The sequence below is a fragment of the Macrobrachium rosenbergii genome, chromosome 6 (assembly GCF_040412425.1).
Source record: "Macrobrachium rosenbergii isolate ZJJX-2024 chromosome 6, ASM4041242v1, whole genome shotgun sequence".
NCBI lineage: Eukaryota > Metazoa > Arthropoda > Malacostraca > Decapoda > Palaemonidae > Macrobrachium > Macrobrachium rosenbergii.
Window position 1 is genome coordinate 28,177,942 of NC_089746.1, and position 19,038 is coordinate 28,196,979.

The 19,038-nt window shown below is 35.2% G+C and overlaps 1 protein-coding gene across 27 annotated transcripts in view; it reads right to left on the reverse strand.

The window, feature by feature from the left end:
• Positions 1-19,038, reverse strand: part of p120ctn (adherens junction protein p120) — a 312,485-nt gene that overhangs the window by 249,384 nt on the left and 44,063 nt on the right. For 2 of the 27 annotated variants that reach the window (XM_067105340.1, XM_067105338.1), the window contains exon 2: positions 15,990-16,027. The exons of 23 other annotated variants lie outside the window; for them this stretch is intronic. The gene's annotated coding sequence lies outside the window, so the exon portion shown is untranslated. Of the gene's footprint in view, positions 1-15,989; positions 16,028-19,038 lie in introns of those variants that run through there. 2 more of the 27 variants (XM_067105318.1, XM_067105325.1) reach the window with 2 other exon arrangements.

Sequence of the window (19,038 nt, forward strand, 5' to 3'; positions counted from 1 at the left end):
ATATATATCAACTTCCTGAATTCTTCACACTTTTTGGATACGCTTGCTACTGCAAAGCCTGAGATCCAAGTGCGGGAATATGAAGAAAATCTGATATCCACAGCAGGATTCGAACCGCATCTTGAGTATCGGAATGAGGTCATGCTACCGGTCTGACCACGTTGTCAGGTCGGTAAAGTGACCTCGTTCTGATACTCAGGATGCGGGTTCAAAACCGCTACAGCTTCAGAATTTCTTATATTATTGCATTTGTCTCTCAGGCTTTGAAGTGACAAGCGTATCCAAAAAGAGTGAAAAATTCAAGTAGTTAATAGGGTATTATAGTTAATACAATTACACATACGTACCTGGTTAAAAACTGAGCAGTAAATTACACGCACACACACATAATATATATATATATATATATATATATATATATATATATATATATATATATATATATATATATATATATATGTGTGTGTGTGTGTGTGTGTGTGTGTGTGTGTGCCTAAAACTTAGCCTAATTATGAAGTATGGTCTCTTAAACACATGACTTTTATACTAAAATATCACTTAATATCGCATTTACTATACCTTGGGAATAACTACACTCACGGAAAATTACTGTTAATAATCGTATCCGCCTCGTCCAGCATTCGAGTCTGAGCTTTTGGTTTAGAGACGGTGATAGACGGTCGAACTGTGTCAGGTCGACTGCCCATCGAGGGAGATGTAAGCTGAGGTCGACTCTACGGCACATAGTCTCATCGAATTCCAGTTCTGTACTTAGAAGTGATATTAAACCATCTCCATCAAGCTAGCTGATTGAACTTTGTAACACCTGGCTACTTATGAAGTTTTATCAAATAAACGTAACATGTTTGTATAAATACACAATGTGTGTATATACATACATATATATATATATATATATATATATATATATATATATATATATATATACACATATATATACATATATTTAATGTATGCTTGTAAATATATATACGCGGATGTACACTACCATGGGAATTGAAACGTAATATATTTTATAAAGTATTCGGCTACGAGGAGTGACGAAAAAGTACAAATCTTTCGCCTTTTCTAGAAAGCATTCTGAAGCAAAATCCATACAACAGAAAAAGGTATTACAAAGAAAATTCGTTTCCACAAAAGAAAAAACCCAAGATTAAGGGAATTTAAAACCATTTCATAATTATAGTTTATACAAAAGTATTACATTTGAGGCTGGTCTTCAGATGAGGAAGAGCTGTAATAAACTGACTCAGATACTTGATCAACAAAAGAGAGGCTGAAGACATTATTAACAAGAATTACCGATTATCATCGGTCTATCCTTTTAAATTTCCTTAGGACACCTTGTGCAGAACTGGGTTAAATGGTTCAATTTCTGGTTAACAAGGCACTGAAAATGGGGTTAAATGGGATAAAATTAGTGCTATTTACACATGTCAGCTCTATCATTGCAGATTCTAAGATGTTTCAGGAGGCCATATGATTGCGCCTATCATTTTGCTACTATGGAATAATGGAACACATCAGTTTTATGTGATTTTTCATTTACTCGTCTGGCCCACATAAAACTAATCAGTCCATACATCTGACTTCATACACAATATTGCCATTCTGTTGAAAAGAGTTTCTTGCAAACATTTTTTACGGTGCTGTTCATATGAAGAATTACATTTACCTTGAATATTTTCAATACTGATTTAACGGGCTCAAATCCGGTGAAATAAGGCAAAAAAAAAAGGGGGGTGGGATGTTCTCAGGTAATTTTCTCTTCCTGTCACTTTGTCAGTCTTTACTAATTTACTGTAGTATGTATTCAAAATATGAGCTGAATAACAGGACCCCACTTATTTTCCTAATGCCCTGCAGTCCTTTATCCTGGAATGCAGGGCCAACAGCCGCGATGCTCGCAAGAACACTGAAGAGAATTCAGGTTTTTATATTCGATATGGTGTCCTGAATAATAATGCAAGTTAAAATTATTTGCTTCTTTTCTTGGCATTTTAATTTATAAAGTTCGCGTCTAATAACAATCTAAAATGGGGACGGCTACCGTCTTTCCATTTCTAGCGTGAATATGATAAAAGAGGATTTGTTCATATTTTTTTCTAAGAGGTAAGAGGATTTGTTCATATTTTTTTCTAAGAGGTTATTCACATCGAAGTTTTTAGTTATGATAGCCAAATGTCCTCCACCTACCGAAACCATACTGGTATCTACATAATCTTAGTAATATAATGTTTAAAAAAAATTCAAATATTAATTTGAGAGAATGACTCATTGCCATAACAGACGTTTGTTTATATAATTTTTCATAAAAAAAGGATACCATCACATACACATTTACATCAATTCCATTTACTTTCGAGATATTTTAATACTGATATCACAACTAAAATAAAAATTAACAGACCGAATAAGTGCGAATGATTTTACCTTGTGTTGCTGTCAAACCTCATATATATATTCAATACTGACTGAAGGTTGTTCACCTAGTGAACAGGAAGGACTATAGTAAATAGTTTCGTGTAGTATTTTATGTTATTAAGTAAAGTTTTGAACTGTTTAAATGAAATGGAATTCTAGAAACCTGTACAACATAATACAGCCTTGATATTGCATAGAAGCCATAGAAGCTCAAAACATCCAACAATTTCCTTCTGCCATTTTTGCTCAGATACGAGAATGCCTTCTGCAATCACTCCTTTCGAAATGGTCACGAGTTACTTTTTTTAAATGTTTATCGGTTGAAACAACGCATAACTCTAAAACACACATGTCCATGCATACGTTATATATATATATATATATATATATATATATATATATATATATATATATATATATATATATATATACATACATGTGTGTGTGTGGGGGGGAGGGGATCTGATTAAAAACAAATTGTTGAAATACGTGGACACAACGACTCATCCCTACTTATCCATTCACATCGAAGCGAGCGACAGTCAAAGAGACAGAGAGAGATAATAAGGGATTTGGACACGTAAATCTTATATAGCTTAAAAGGAAAATGACATAAGCAGACAACCACCAGTCGAAGAAAAGAAGGGGATGAGGGGTGAGAATGGCGATAAACCACAAGCAAGAAAATGAAAGATTCTGTCTTAAAAGTACACATGTCGAAATCATTCCGAATTCTTCAAAAGTACTGTCCCCAAGCATCTAGATATTAAAACTTCGCATACAGTACAATAAGTGTTATATATTCCTAATTAAATACAACTTAATGTAGTTGCAGACCAAAACAAATTTGATTACCTGCTGAATGATCGTCACAAAAATATAATACATTACAAGAAGACCCTTTGACTTCCCTCTTTTTTTATATAGTGAACTTTACACTACTATCTTACACTGACGATATTGATATGTACCTGCCCATTTCCAACACCGCTCTTCAAAAATGGCACAGATTTATTTTCCTGTCATCACTGTCCTAACTAACAATAATACGACCTAGAAATACTGTTTAACATAGCTGTCTGAACAAGGAATTTATATTACAAGATGAACTGTCAACATTCATTCATATTTACTGACATTTCATATACTTTAGTATAAAATGTTAAATTTTACAATATGATAATGTTACGCATGAAAATGTATCCCTCAATCACACATACAACAGAGATACAAGGACTAACTTTTCCCCTGTTAAATAGAAACAACCAACATCAAAGAGACATGAAAAATCGAGGTCATCAATTTCATTCAAGACTTTTACACAAAAAGATTGAAACAGCCAACGCCAATTCACTAAAAAAATAGAAACGAAAAGTCACTACTACCATTCATCATATGTATATTCGTCATAAGTAAGGACAAAGTTTTCAGTCCATTATTGGAGAAACAAAAAAAGTAAACAATGCTAATTTCATAAATACTTTCTTTAAATGTGTCTACATTGCAGCTAAAAAATGTCAAGGAAAAAAAAAAAAAAAAATATATATATATATATATATATATATATATATATATATATATATATATATATATATATATATATATATATATATACATATACCACCATCAGTTAAAGTAATGTAACCTGTTTCACACAATTCATTTAAAAAAACACTCGCAAACATTCAAAACGATTGCTAATTACCCTTTTTTCATACAGCGTGTCTCAAACAGACTGAAAAAAGGGAAGTGAATTCTTTGAACAGTGGATATAAGCGTATTATTCCTCGTCTTTCGCACCAATAAACTCAATAACACCCCCGTCTCTCTCTCTCTCTCTCTCTCTCTCTCTCTCTCTCTCTCTCTCTCTCTCTCTCTCTCACCTCTCGAAAGAATGATAAACTCTCAGTTACACAAGCTCCTCTCGTATCAATTATAGTCATTCAGACCGTATATGTATATGTAAAAATCTGAACTATGAGAAAATCGAAAAGAATCTGGATTAATTCCCAAGAAAATCCCATAAATTCATTCAAGAAGATAAAGCAGTTCATTCGACGAAACTGTTATCTGCTCTACAAATTCTTTTAACATCACTACGTCGATAATTCATGTTCGTTCTAATTTCCTTGCAATATTTTCCAACCGCTCCACATACACTCATAATAACAACACCTACCCTCAGCCCCCTGTAAATCTACGTCCCTCCCCTAACATCTGTTTCCTCCCCACCAGGGTCTAGGAACAAGCAAATGAAGCCCCCTCCCCTATCACAACTGCAACTGCATGGAGAACGGTCCTGATAATGCATCCCAATTCCTCACTGATAATTTGTATTCGTTTATAACCTTTTTTTTTGGGGGTGAAGGGATGCTACAGAATTCTGATTCAAGAAGTGGCAAAGGGAGTTGCCTATCTTCTGATACTCAGCTTTTACCTTAAAAAAAAATACTCAGAAAAAGTCAATGGGGCGGAGGGGGGGAAAAAGTGTTATATTCATTAGTTTTGTCCACCTTTCAATTTGTTACAACTTGCAAGCATTATCAGGAGGATTGTCATAAAAAGTGAACACGGAAAAGCCTGGAATTAAAAAGAATGAAGTACAACAACTATGCAGGAAGGCATTCATTTACTTTAATTACGTGGAAACGGACAACTGGCGGTGAATGAAATGATTAAAGCACTTCGCCATATTAACAAACAGTAATGCACACACACTTTGTCCTACACCAGTGACACAAAAGAAAATAATAATAAAAATACGAGCATTTTTCCTACATGTAGGTTGACAATAAACCTACTTTAAAACGGCCAAGCTACTTTAAAACGGCCAAGTTTATGGGTAATTATAATAAACTCCTTTCTTCATTAGGAAAGTTTCATAATGAAAACTAGATGCGCTGTATAACATGGAAATAACACAAAACTCTGACGGATAAAGAATTTTTATCAGTGGGAAAACAATTTCTCAATTCTCGTGGAACTGGAAACGAACCTACCCACTGAGGTTACAGGAACGGGGAGGAGGAGGGGGGAGAATAAGACCTACTGTGTGATGAATCCAAATCAAACTCGTCGGTCACAGAACAATGTCTAGTGTAGCATACTGTCTCGCTTGATATTTTTCTTCAAAATGTCACTTGCTGTATTAAAAGTTTTTTGTCGAACCTCACCAATAAAATGCATTCAATTACAAGTTTACCGTTTAGAGTTAGCCTTCAAAAGAAATTTAAAATTTGTCAAGTGATGTATAATGAGCATTACCGCATCTATATTTTCAAAAAAAAGTTGAGATTAATTTACAAGCTGTCACTAAATTTTAACTCAAGAGCAATATATACAATACAGCCAAGTGTGGTTAAAAAGAGGATGGCAAACCGAATATTAAATTTTGTACTAACATACAAAATACCTAAAATCAATCTGCTACAGGTTTCGTTCAAGGTTTGTTGTTCAGATATAGTCATGGTTACGTCACTCTTTCAGTGAGCATTTTCTGCAACCTTTGCGTTTCTTTTGCATCTCTTTTTCATCGTTTTCATATTTTGACATTTCTCTTCAAGGTTATTCCTACACGTGTTAGAGTCATTTTGGCTGTACATAAAACAGTTCGTAAATTTATAATGATAATAATGGAATGCTATTAAGTCATTGTAACTTCATTATTAAATTCGTGTGACTTTCGTAATAATAAAGTTCGAATAATTCCTTGCACCTTCACTTCTGAACGTAAGTATGCGGTTCACAATAATAATAATAATAATAATAATAATAATAATAATAATAATAATAATAATAATAATAATAATAATGACACCTTTCCTGTGTATTAAGTCACGGTATACTGTTAGAAATAAGCTTAAAACCCTTATGCTTTACAAGGATTATGGTACTCAGCGTTCGTTCGTTTAGATTAAGCCAGCCTTATGGTGGCACGGGCTCTTGCTCCGTAACTGTGATCAAAGTCAGAGGGCTTAGTCTCCTGACTACATGACCACTTTAGTTTGTTTTGGCTATGATGCCCCCTGAGAGTGGTTAACCCTGGGCTTGGGTCATGGAGGTCAGGTATTTGGCTTTCTATCAATCCAAAGAATAAGTCTGGATTATTAGCCTCGCTTACGAATCAGGAGTTAATAGTTTCTGTAAGGCCGTGGATGGTGTTTATCTTATCTAAAACATTAAAGGATTTGTTTCCAGCTTTCGCTGCTATCAAGTTTCAGGGTAGTGGATGGGGTCCTTATTGATAAGGACCCCTTACATTTCCCAACGACACTGTACAATATTACCAGTTTACTTTCCTTAAAATCAATTTTCTGGCCGAAATCAAAACGCTTGTGTTGCTACTTCATTATTTGTTTTATTAATATTACTGGCTCCTTTTAGCTCCAAGATGCGCTTATCAAGATTTCTTCTTGTCCCCCCCCCAACCCCCACCAAACACCTGATAACGTATCCTACGGACTCGGCCTTTTCCTTTATTTTCCCAATTTTGTTTTTACAAAGGAATTTGCGGATAGATTTGGCAAAATCAAATCCAAATTTATGCTATTTACCCCCAAGACTTACGGACCTCTAATTTACTATGACAGTGTACCTTTATTATTTTCTCTCTCCCCGTTAGCACGTTTTTCCACCGTCATCGATACGTTATCCTCACATTCAAACAACAAGACTTATAAATAGTTTTCAATAATAATGATAATGTAATTCCCTTAAGCCCTTGTAACTTTTATTACCGAAATAAGTGTGACCCTCGTAATATATGCCCCTGGAGGCAGGTAATCCTCGCCACATGGGCCTCCCAGTTAATACTACACGAGTCTGCGGTTGTTACAGTCAGATAGGTTTAAATATTTTAGGAGTGCCCTCCCGAAACGATTCAAGTTTTGGGCCTTCTGGAACTTTTGTAGTTTACGCTGCTTGAATGGCATAACTATCGTTTTATTGTCAAAATCAAGCGGTTATCATGGCGAAATATTAAACTTTAAAAAGGGGGCAGAAATTTTGTATAAGTTTAAAAAAATTGTTTGGGTTAGGAAGATGGACACTAGATAACAGTGTGCGTACAAACAGATGAGTGTACAAACAGACAATGTCTAAGTATATTGTTGGTAAAGCGACATGAAGATTGGTTTTTGAGAAATAATATTGTGTTTACGAAGCAGGAGTCTGTAATATACCAAAAACCAATTTATAATCGCAACCAAATGCAATCAGCAATAATTTGTGAGCAATATATAATCGCAGCTGAAGAATTCAGCAATATGCCTCACAAAACGTGACCTTTTAAATCTGTTTTACAACACGGAGCAAAAGCCTGAATGTTTGTACACCTTACACTATTCTGCCGAGCGCTTTTCAACCAAAGAAATAAAGGCAAACGACGATAAGCAGCCACAACATCCAAACGCTGAATCGTATCAGCTCCTTTTCAATTAATTTTAAACTGTCATTGTCACAAGGTCATGAAATGCGCCTTACATACACTAAAAGCTACCATTACGATAAAGCATTCATGGAATTCGAGTCTTGTTACATTAAAAAAATCCACCCTTCGTATACTGAGAAAATAAAAAAAATCTTTGCTTTTTTTTTTTTACCTAAACCAATATTGGAATGGAAAGGAATATAGAGTTTGGGCCAAAGGCCAAGCGCTGGGGCCTATGAGTTCATTCAGCGATGAAAGGAAAATTGAGAGTAAAAGGTTACAAAGGTGTAACAGGAGGAAAATCTCGCAGCTGCAATACGAAACAATCGTTAGGAGAGGATGGATAGACCCAAAATCGTAAATCGAATAACTACGTCACTTCAAAATAACGCCATGTGTAAGTACTAATTTGTATTCTGTTATGAAGACACATCAGCAAATCAATCCCTGTACTCAGGCTGGCTTAATTTGGACAGGGATACAGGGGGAGAGAGAGAGGAGAGAGAGAGAGAGAGAGAGAGAGAGAGAGAGAGAGAGAGAGAGAGAGAGAGAGAGAGAGAGAGAGAGAGAGCCATGAAAAGACTAATGTTTGCTTTTATCACATTTCTAGAAAACTTTTAAATAATTTTCATATCAAAATACCTCGCGATTGATCAATATACTTCAAGATCATCGTTCAAAATGTTCAAAATTCGCACAAATAAGTGCTGAGGAAAGAACGTGTTAATAGCGGATTAAGGGAAAAAGCACTTTTTGTACCAGCTATCTACGATTACACCTAGAAATGTTTCCTATAATAAACTAGTTTTCCCTTCGCGTTAATTTCCTACTTACAAGTAACAAACTCAGGTATATACACACACATTTAACATCAAAATAACATAACCTGCTACATAAAACGCCAATTTACTTACTGGAACATCACAAGTTAGCATTGTTATACGCCAGGAAATTACAATGTAGTAATAGAACTGATTGCGACTGGCCGCTTTCATATGACATCGCCGAATGCAGGTGGTAATATCAGTTTCAGTTCCATTAGGACGGTTTAAAACGGCAGAAAACAAGGTAAATGGATATCCTGAATTAGAACGTGATACAGGTGAGCATCAGAAGGGCAATTACAGCGACCATTTATTATTTCGGGTCCACCAACGCTGACTTTAAAGTGAAATGCTAAATTCATTATTTACTTGAGAGGTTCAGAGGTTTAACCTTACGCAGTGCTTTTGCGTGGGGTTAGAAACTGACATCCGAACCTCATGAGACCAGATGATGTAGTCTTTAAAAAGGTTCGATATGCAATAATTCATTCTTATTTAAGTCAGATATTAAAGAGAAAACAATAATACTCAACCAAAGCTTAGAGCGTGAAAATTTGTCGGTGAATTTCAGCAACCCCTTAGTCATGCACTGTACGCCCATCCGTCAGTCAGTCAGTCATCTCCCTCACCTCTCTCTCTCTCGCATGCAAAGTTTATGATTACACATTACACACACACACACACACACATAAAAGCAGGGGTAATCCACATATGTGTTACAGAAAGAAGTTTAGGTTGGAACTCTAAAACAAACGTCTAATATTAATCACTATGAAAATCACTAACATGAGAGAGAGAGAGAGAGAGAGAGAGAGAGAGAGAGAGAGAGAGAGAGAGAGAGAGAGAGAACTTACTTTCAATTCCACTTTAAACAATCTTTAAACCATCCAAATGTACTAAAAGAGTGTTTCTTTATAATGTGCTTTATCATTTAAACACTCGCCGAAAGTCACCTACTTTAACTTCATTCAACATTCAGTAAAGTACTATTACATCCTTTCACTCATTAATCCACAAAGTCCCTTGTTGGAGCAGAATTCTAAAGAGGAAACGTCACGTCAAACAATCCAGAGGGTCTGTCATTAATGGACAGCAATGAAGCAACCTTAGGAAGCTGATGGTGCGAGTGTATCCTTTCAGCGTTTCCGCCGGGCCAATATGTTCTGCCAAAAGATCGATGCAGCCGTAGCTCTTGTGGGGAAAACGCGAGCGCACTATAAAGAATTAGCTGGGAAATTTGCTTCGATGGCGGTGTGGGTGTAATTTGCAACGATTCAAGAACTGTGTCCGTGTGCTTGCAAGTATGGTTTTACAAGTCTTGGGAATCTCCCTCTAATTCTTTATAAGCGATAGATAGGTAACGCAACTGTCCTCGCAAGACTATAGTCCAAGTTATTACTCTTTACACCAAACTGTCGGCAAAATACATTTTATGAATCTGCACAGATTTCTGTTGATCTCGTACCAATAATTATCCTTCTTCGTCTCTGAAGCTATTCCTTATCCGCGGATGAGATTCTGCATCATGTAAATCTAGCTCAATATCAAGCATTATCCCCACCTTTCAATCGTGTCAACTCATGATGTGAGGCAGAATTTCACTCTACTCTCTAAGTTGTGCGAGTTTGTTTCTTGAATGAGTTTTTCATTTTAATTCAAATTAGTTTTTGGTGCCATTTTCAAAGAACACGTATTTTACAAAAAAAAAAAAAAAGTCCTTTAGAGTATAAATCATCACCACACACTTTCCATTTTCCTGTCTCTTAACCCTAATATTTTCATCCATAACCTCTACTTCTCAATGCTCTTTCCTGAAAACCTATATGCAAATTCGCTCCTCAGCCCGTTCCGAAAGTCCTTCTCGATTAATTTTCTGTAAGGTTATTAGTGACGATCTGACTCCATGCGAGACAGACCAAGTACTTCCCCACAAGCCAATAAGTGGGGAAATACGAGTGTAACTACTATACATTTTACATTAGTCCTCTGAATACTGACTCTCCTGCTTTGGTTAGTCAAAATGCATAAGAGATTTCGGTCCTTAAGAGATACTGTAGAACAAAAATCTATTTTGACAGAATCCACTGATAGAGAGTATATAATAAGTCAACTATTGGCTCAAAGTAAAACATGGATTTGGCCCGCAGTACAGAAAAAACAGCTGTATTTCATCATCATTTTTATCATGAAACACAGCAACTTTACCGAGACACATAGCTCTTACCTGGGGCAAAATTAAAACCTGACCATAAGCTGCAATAATATTAGTATATGGAAACGTGTAAATACGTAGAAAAAACTTCTTCGTAATCATTAGGTTTCACTACTACTACTACTACTACTACTACTACTACTATAATAATAATAATAATAATAATAATAATAATAATAATAAGTTTATTCTCTTTACGTGAAAAATAACTATGTTAATGAAGCATCTCCACAAAGGAAAAACCAGTAGTTTCCCTTGAAAACTGAAGTTCGGCATTATAGAGACAAAAAGTGACCAAGACAAAAGTGTGGCTGACAGCAACGGTGAGTGGGGAGCCCATGAGGGAAAATTCCCGATAATGTTAATACGAAGTTTTGTGAATCACATCCTCTGGTGTTGGAGCATCCAGCAGGAAAGGCCAGACACAAACTTTATTTGACGTAACTACAAACCACCAACCAGTATGCTGGTGAAACTGAAAACCGGTTTTAAAGGTACCCTATGGTGCTCAACCAAATAAATTAATGAGCTTAAAAGATGCAAAGAGATATTAACAATTATTTTTTCTGCAAAAAACGATAATTTTTTTCCAAATAAAAGAGCGTTCACGCATTTTAATTGATATTTCGAAATCTTCACTCGAGTGAAACAAATTTGCGGTTACCGGATTCTCTCTCTCTCTCTCTCTCTCTCTCTCTCTCTCTCTCTCTCTCTCTCTCTCTCTCTAAAAACACGATATGATTTTTTAAAATCGAGAATTACTGTATCTTTTTCCAATTCTCCTTTTGTCCTCTAAAAACCAATTGCTTTTTTTTTATCGTTCGTGCGTTTTCACGTTTCGAAAGCATTCCTAAAGCATTCCTCAAAGACCTTTGTACAAATACACTATAAAAACTTAAACAAGGCTCGAGGTTTAAGAGATTTCTGCTTGAAGTTCTATCGCGCGCAAAGGTCAAAACGAGGAAAGCACTTGAGAGTTCCCTTTGCATAAAAGGTTATGCTATAGATAAAGACATGCAAGGTAAGTTTTCCATACAGCACTTACTTGAACGACGAAAACAACAAACAAGGGAATACGGTAATTCTTGTTCCCTAGAATGGGATTAAACGAATTTTACAATCAGACACCTCCTCAACCAGAGTTATCACTTAATGTACAATCTGTAAGGCAAGCTCAGCCATGATTATCGTGTTCTCGAAACACTATAAAAACACACCGAATATAAGTTAATAACAGATTCTAAGATTAATATTCCACAATACATACATACCGGATATTAAAATTAGAATTGCGAACTTGATCCCCTTTTAGGAAAATCGATATGAGCGTTTCAACACGTGCGTGTTCCCTGATGATATACTGGGCAAATCATCCGATTCAAAGGGCTATAATTAACACTATCCTTTAACACAGGATGGCGACCTGTAATTTCCAAGTGTACAGCAACATCAACTCTTAAAAAAAAAATTCCTTCTCTATACATACACACAAACGTGTGTGACTGATTCACGAAAATATGGAACGTGATGGTTGTTATAAGTAAAGGTAAATGCCACGAAGGAAAAATCTGAAACAACAGAGTGGTTGCTAGGCCTTTCGACACATGGTCCTTTACTAGCAGGCTGATGAAAAATATCAAAGTTCACATGAAAGCTCATTATAATCGACAGATGACGTACAGATATCCCTAAGGATGGGGATTATGAGGAATAGATGCACCTGGAATCCAACACAGTTGAAGAATTAGTGGACCAAACAAAACATAGGTAAATTTTTTAGAGGTTTTACATAGGATTAGGCCCAACTGGCTCAAAAGCAGGGAAGAGTCAATTAAAGGATTATACAGGGGAAGAGACTAACCACCAAAAATGACCCTTGAATGAATAAGCTGATTGCATACTTATAAAAGCACCACACATTTTCATCTTTTAGTAAACAATAACAATTTTTGCAAAATGAACATGTTCAGAAACACTATTAAACCTGTGAATGCATAGGAAACATATATAAGGTAACTCATTGGTAATTAAGTTAGTGGTTTTATCTTGAAGTCATTCTTGAACATTTTACTAATACGACAGTCCAAATAATGCATGCCGGGGCTAAGGTTGAAATTACAGCTAGAAGTAAGCTGTATAATTGCAGATTCTAAAACATTTCGTGAAGAAAAAACTTTCGATCTGCAATCACTGAACTTTCAGTCCAACTGATCCTGTGTGAGTTTTCACTTAAATCAATTGGACTGCCAGATTGAAAAAGTTCTCCTCAAGAAATCTTTTAGAATCTGCAATTATACAGCTTACTTCCAGCTGTAATTTCAATCTTAGCCCTGGCAGGTATTATTTGGACCCGTGTATCAGTAAAATGTTCAAGAATGACCTTAAAGATAAAATCATTGACTTAAGTACTAATTAGTTGCCTTATGTGTTTTCTATGTATTTGTATGTTTAATAGCTTTTTTTTTAAATGTTCATTGTGCAAATATTGTTACTGTTTACCAAATGTGTTGTACTTTTAAAAATATGTAATCAGCTTATTCATTCCAAGGTTATTTTTGGTGGTTAGCCTCTTCCTCTTGTATAATCCTTTAATTGACTTCTCTCTGTTTTTGAGCCAGTCGGGCCTAATCCTATGTAAAACCTCTCAGATATTTACCTGTTTTGGAAGGTTCACTAATTCTTCAACTGTGTTGGATTTCAGGTGCATCTGTTCCTTATAATCCCCATCCTCAGGGATATCTGTATGTCATCTGTGAATTATACGAGCTTTCGTGTAAACTTACTTCGATATTTTTCATCAGTCTGCTATACTCATTCTAGAATGAAATGACCTGTCCAGTGGGGCTGTTTGGGTCCTCTCCACTGTGTTTAATCTCCGCATATATGCCAAATCTATAACAAAACAGAGATAAAACCATTTCTCCCATTACAGATATCAAGCATCATCTTTTTCGTTACGCAGAATTCTAAGTCAATTACATGGGTTCACGACTGATAGTTTTTTTATGCAATAACAAGAAACGGAATCAGATTTTCTATAAACATGGCATTCTCATTTTGCCGCTGTTGCCAATATTTCAAACAGCTCCACGTGCGTTTAAATCCACCGATGAGCAACTTGAGACTGTCTCCACTGGGCAATTTCAGTGGTCACGGGTATTTTTGGAGGCATTTCCCCTTTCTACAATTACCTTGATTTCTTAATATCATAGGTAAAGAATAAATTAGTAAGCAAGGAAATATGAAATAAAGCATTACATAGAGTAAGTTGGAGGAGTGAGAAAATAAACAATCGTACGCGAACAGATAATTATGATAAATGTACATCTACAAGCACAGCCAAAATATTAAGACTAAGGTGGCCTTCAACTGTATGATGTTTCTTGTCTAGACGAAAATGTTAAAAATTTATAAATGGGCTATACATACAAAGGTAAATCTTTGTAAAAAATAAGAAAAACATGTTATTATTCATAGGTTGTGTAGAAGAAATGGATTGTCTATAGGTTGTGTAGAAGAAATGGAATGAAGACAAATCCTAAGCTGGGTGGAAGAGGAAGGAGATTAAAATACCTGGAAATGAATAGCAACCCCTATAATCTTACAATTATAGCCTCAGGGTTTGTCTCAAAGACATTCAAAGGTCTGTCAAGTTGTTGTTTTGTAAAACTGGCAACAAGGCAGATCTTTAAACACCACGCCAGAGAGGTCTCTTCGTGCTTAGTAGAGTATAGTAAAGGAACGTGTGTCGAAAGGCCTAGCAACTCACTCTGTTGGTTCATTTTTCCTTCGTGGCATTTGCCTTTATTTATGCGCAAAAAAGTTTAATTGGTACAATATATATAGTATATGTTTAATAATATTTCTACTGACATACGAACATAACTCACATTATAACAATGAGAAGGAGAGAGAAACTGAAAGCACCAGGTAGGGTCTAGGTGGAACCAGAAGAGTTAGAAGTGAAACAAGAGAAAAGAGGGAGCATTTGAGTGGAGATTTGTGGAATATAAAGAAAAATAGGAAAACTTAGGAAAAACAGTGGAATTTTGGAATACAAGATCCTCTGTATCAAAAAGAGGCGTTGAAGGCTATGATTCATACATACACACATTATCATGTGCTCGCAGGTATATGACTTCAAAGTACTGTCAGACATTTTATTTAACAGAGATCAAACAAGATCTTGAAAGTAACGCTAATTATACTGTCGATAAAGCTTCAAAAAATCGAATACAGTACTGTTAGAACAAAAAATGCTTACTCTCTCTCTCTCTCTGACGTATGAAACTTATACAGAACTAAACAATCAAGGCCTCATTTCTTTAATGAGTACTGACCATAACTGTAATAACATATAATTGCCAAGTGTTACTAACTTAGCAATCAGCTATCATGGTGGAAGGGTCATGTCGAATCCAAGTACGAAACCTGAAATCGACGAAAATGCACTAAGGAGAAAAAATTAACCTCTCTCCCTTGACAGCCGAATGGAAGTCGATTGTCTACCTCTGTAACTAATCCAAAAAGCACTGGCTCGAATCCTGGCCGAGGTATATGCACTTATCAATTACGACTCCCTTTTGGCGTAAGTTATTCCAAGGTATATTGAACTGGATATTACGTATATTTGTGGCTTAATCTATCTCTCTCTCTCTCTCTCTCTCTCTCTCTCTCTCTCTCTCTCTCTCTCTCTCTCTCTCTCTCTATATATATATATATATATATATATATATATATATATATATATATATATATATAATATATATATATATATATATATATATATATATATATATATATATATATAATATATATATATATATATATATATATATATATATATATATAATATATATATATATGTGTGTGTGTGTGTGTGTGTGTGTGTGTGTGTGTGTGTGTGTGTGTGTGTGTGTGTGACTAATCACTAACGACGTCACTTTCGGCATAAGGAAACATTCTTCTAACACACAACATTTACATGTACAAAAATGCGAATAATAACTGGCCATAAATGGAATCAAACGCACCACATGCTGACCTTTCCACCGATTTAAAACCATTTGAAAATACTTACAAACAGCAGCTCTTTCCTGGAAACTTACGGTACCGCACCTTAAAAATAGGAAAAGAAATGCTATTAAAGAATTAATTATAGACAGTCTATAGAGAATAAGAAATACAATATTGATATAAATAAACATTTCACTGTGAATTCAATTATAAAAACAAACAAATAAACACATACATGTAGATATTCAAGATAAGTGTGTTGTGTATATTGAATGTTTACACTTCTGTCACGGCGATAACGTTATTTATTTTGTTTGTAAAATACCTTTTGAAAATGACTGGCCAATCCGATAAGGACATCGTCAGTGAGCTAATTATTTAAACCCTTCAACAGCTGCGTTTTCAGTGAAAGAAAGCTGTTCATAGTGGATAACATACACCGAAAATAAATTTGACAAGAGTAAACAGAATATTCACATGGAGCTTATTTGAAAGTTAACTTTATGACAAGTGTTTCCTGCAGTTTAGCGATACATATTATTTTAAAAAAAGAACAGCAGAGTATGGAATAAAGTAAGCAAAGGATACGAAAATTTAAATATGCACACTACAATTTGACGTGTGAAAAGTCTGAGACACTCACAGGCTTAATTTGGTCCCAAACAAATTAAGAAAGATTAGAGTTATTTAGAACTTGATAAGCAAAAAGTTGCTATCAGTAAACATTACGGAGAAGTTTTGAAAAACTGAGAAATTTTAAAGACAGAAGCACGTTTCTTGAGAATCCTAAAAGTTGCTTTTCCTGAGTGAATCGTCTGAAAGAGAGGTACCTATATCGAGTTTGCGTAATTTCTAGCCGAATTCGACGAAAGTCTAAAAACCACCCAAAAACTGCGACAGTGTTTTTTTTTACTGGATTATCACCATCTATCCAAACTGATACGATTAACTCGGTAAGTATCGTTCTTTTAAGAACCATAAAATAGAGTTTTAAGAATGCAGGCATGTAGCTATTGTGCTTGATGAAACTTCTGATATAAATTGTTTTTCTCATCTTTCTAGTGTCGTAAGTTTACTTGATGAAAACGGGGACATTCGTGAAAGATTCCTCAAATTTACTGACGTCAGTAAATGCAGAATTTAATGGCATACAAGCTAAAATATTGAGCTAAGCTGTTTCGTCCATTCGTAATTTTTTTTCTTCGCTGCCTGCCAGTCTCCTACAGTTTTTAGCATCTCTACTGAACGAACTTCAGTGGTACACTTTTGACAAATGCCTTAGAAGCAAAACGCTTTCCCAAAATTGCTACAACAATACAGAATTACCCATCTACATTAAATGAAAGAGCCAAAGAGAATATGGAAAGTTTAAAAAATCGCTTCGATTATATTCAAGAAAATCTACGCTTGATGAATGACCGAAAAATGAAGCAAGAGATTGTACTAGAGCTTTGAAACCCTTTGATTTAAATTTTTTTTAATAAAGTACTTCCTGTCATTTATTCAGCTACTGATTATTTTGTTCATCGTACTGCAAACACTAACATAATTTTCTTTTTTAAACTGGGGTTGAAATCACATATCAAATATTGGTAAAGCAACTACAGAAAACTGAGGTTTAACCCCCCTCGAAAAAAAGATGGAAAATAGCAGCAGAGACAAGACATCGATCGACAGTATACTAGGATCTCTCTGAGAACATCCTTGAACTCAAGGTGAGATTCATGTCTACAAATCCTGCAGTTTCCAGGGGCTTTGGATTTTAAGACATCCAAGTTCTTTGAAGAAGCTTTTCCAGAAAATGTTCTTCAATCATTGAAAAAATGCTGAGCTCATTTTTACTATAATCGTTCTAAATCAGAATTGAATGTGGCGTTTTAACAATTTTTTGTCAAAGATGATGTCCACAAACTTATCAAGTACATAACAAACGCAATAAAACAGTATTTCCAGAGGAACATTCACTAAATTTAGTTTTAATATTGCCAACTACGACTTCGTCTTTCAAGCGATCTTTTCCAGCATTAAAAAGGATAAAAAAAAACTTACTTAAGTATTTCAAAAGGAGAGGAGAAGTTATCGAATTTGTCTTTGATGCCTATCGAAAAGTCTTTCCTGCAGAAAGAGACGGAAAATCGAGAATATTTTTATAATACAGTTACCGAGAAATTTTGAACGAGATCAAGGATCTCCAAAATTCATTTTAAATTTCTTCAGATGTACTGCCGGTAATAACCGTTTACCAAATATAAGCTTGTTTGATATTATTTTCCAATGTCGTTTGCTCAAATACATTTGCCCAATTTTTTTTAATTACCTTTAATGTAAAACCATAACAGCCTATACTTTCCGAACCTAATTTTCATATTAACGTTCAGTGCATACCCAGGTTTGAGTGTGTTTGGGAGGGTGGGGGGTTAAGTGGGATTGAAAGGCTGAAAATTGTGTTAATACGTGAAAGGACGGATCTGGATGATTTTAGTAGGTTTGACAATAAGGAATCCATTTGAGAATATTGGTTGTTTAAAAGAGAATAATTCTGAAATGTTTGGAGGGAGGACAAAATACTTAGAATGGACTGAACTGATGACGTGGAAGGAGGATCACAATATAAAGGGAAGTGCGAGAATAACTGCAAGGTACAGTTAAATGACACTGTGTGTATGGGGTTTCCCGTGCAGCTTATAAACTTTCTCTGTAGGTGTAAGGAGCAGAAAATGTGGAAGTTTTCTGCACGTAGGGTTCATCAACGCTTCAGGTGGTCAAGCATTACTGTTACCTTGACTGTGGCAGTGACAGCCTCAAAAGTAAAACACAACAGTTTCTGTCATATTCGAAATGCTTAGTGATGATGATCGTGCCAAAAGCCTCCACAACACTAGCATTTTCCTACTCCTACACAAATAGCTCATCATTCGCGCGTCTTAGTGGTCTTATTCCCTTTGCCTTGCATATATTTCCTTGCTCTTCCTAAACGTTAGTATCTTCCCTTTCACTACATTATGGTTTAATAAGGGTTGAGATACTCTGTTTTCCTTTTGCTTTATTTGAACGTTTTGCAGTTTTTAAAATACACAATATTACATCCAGAAACTTTTCCAGAATATCGTACC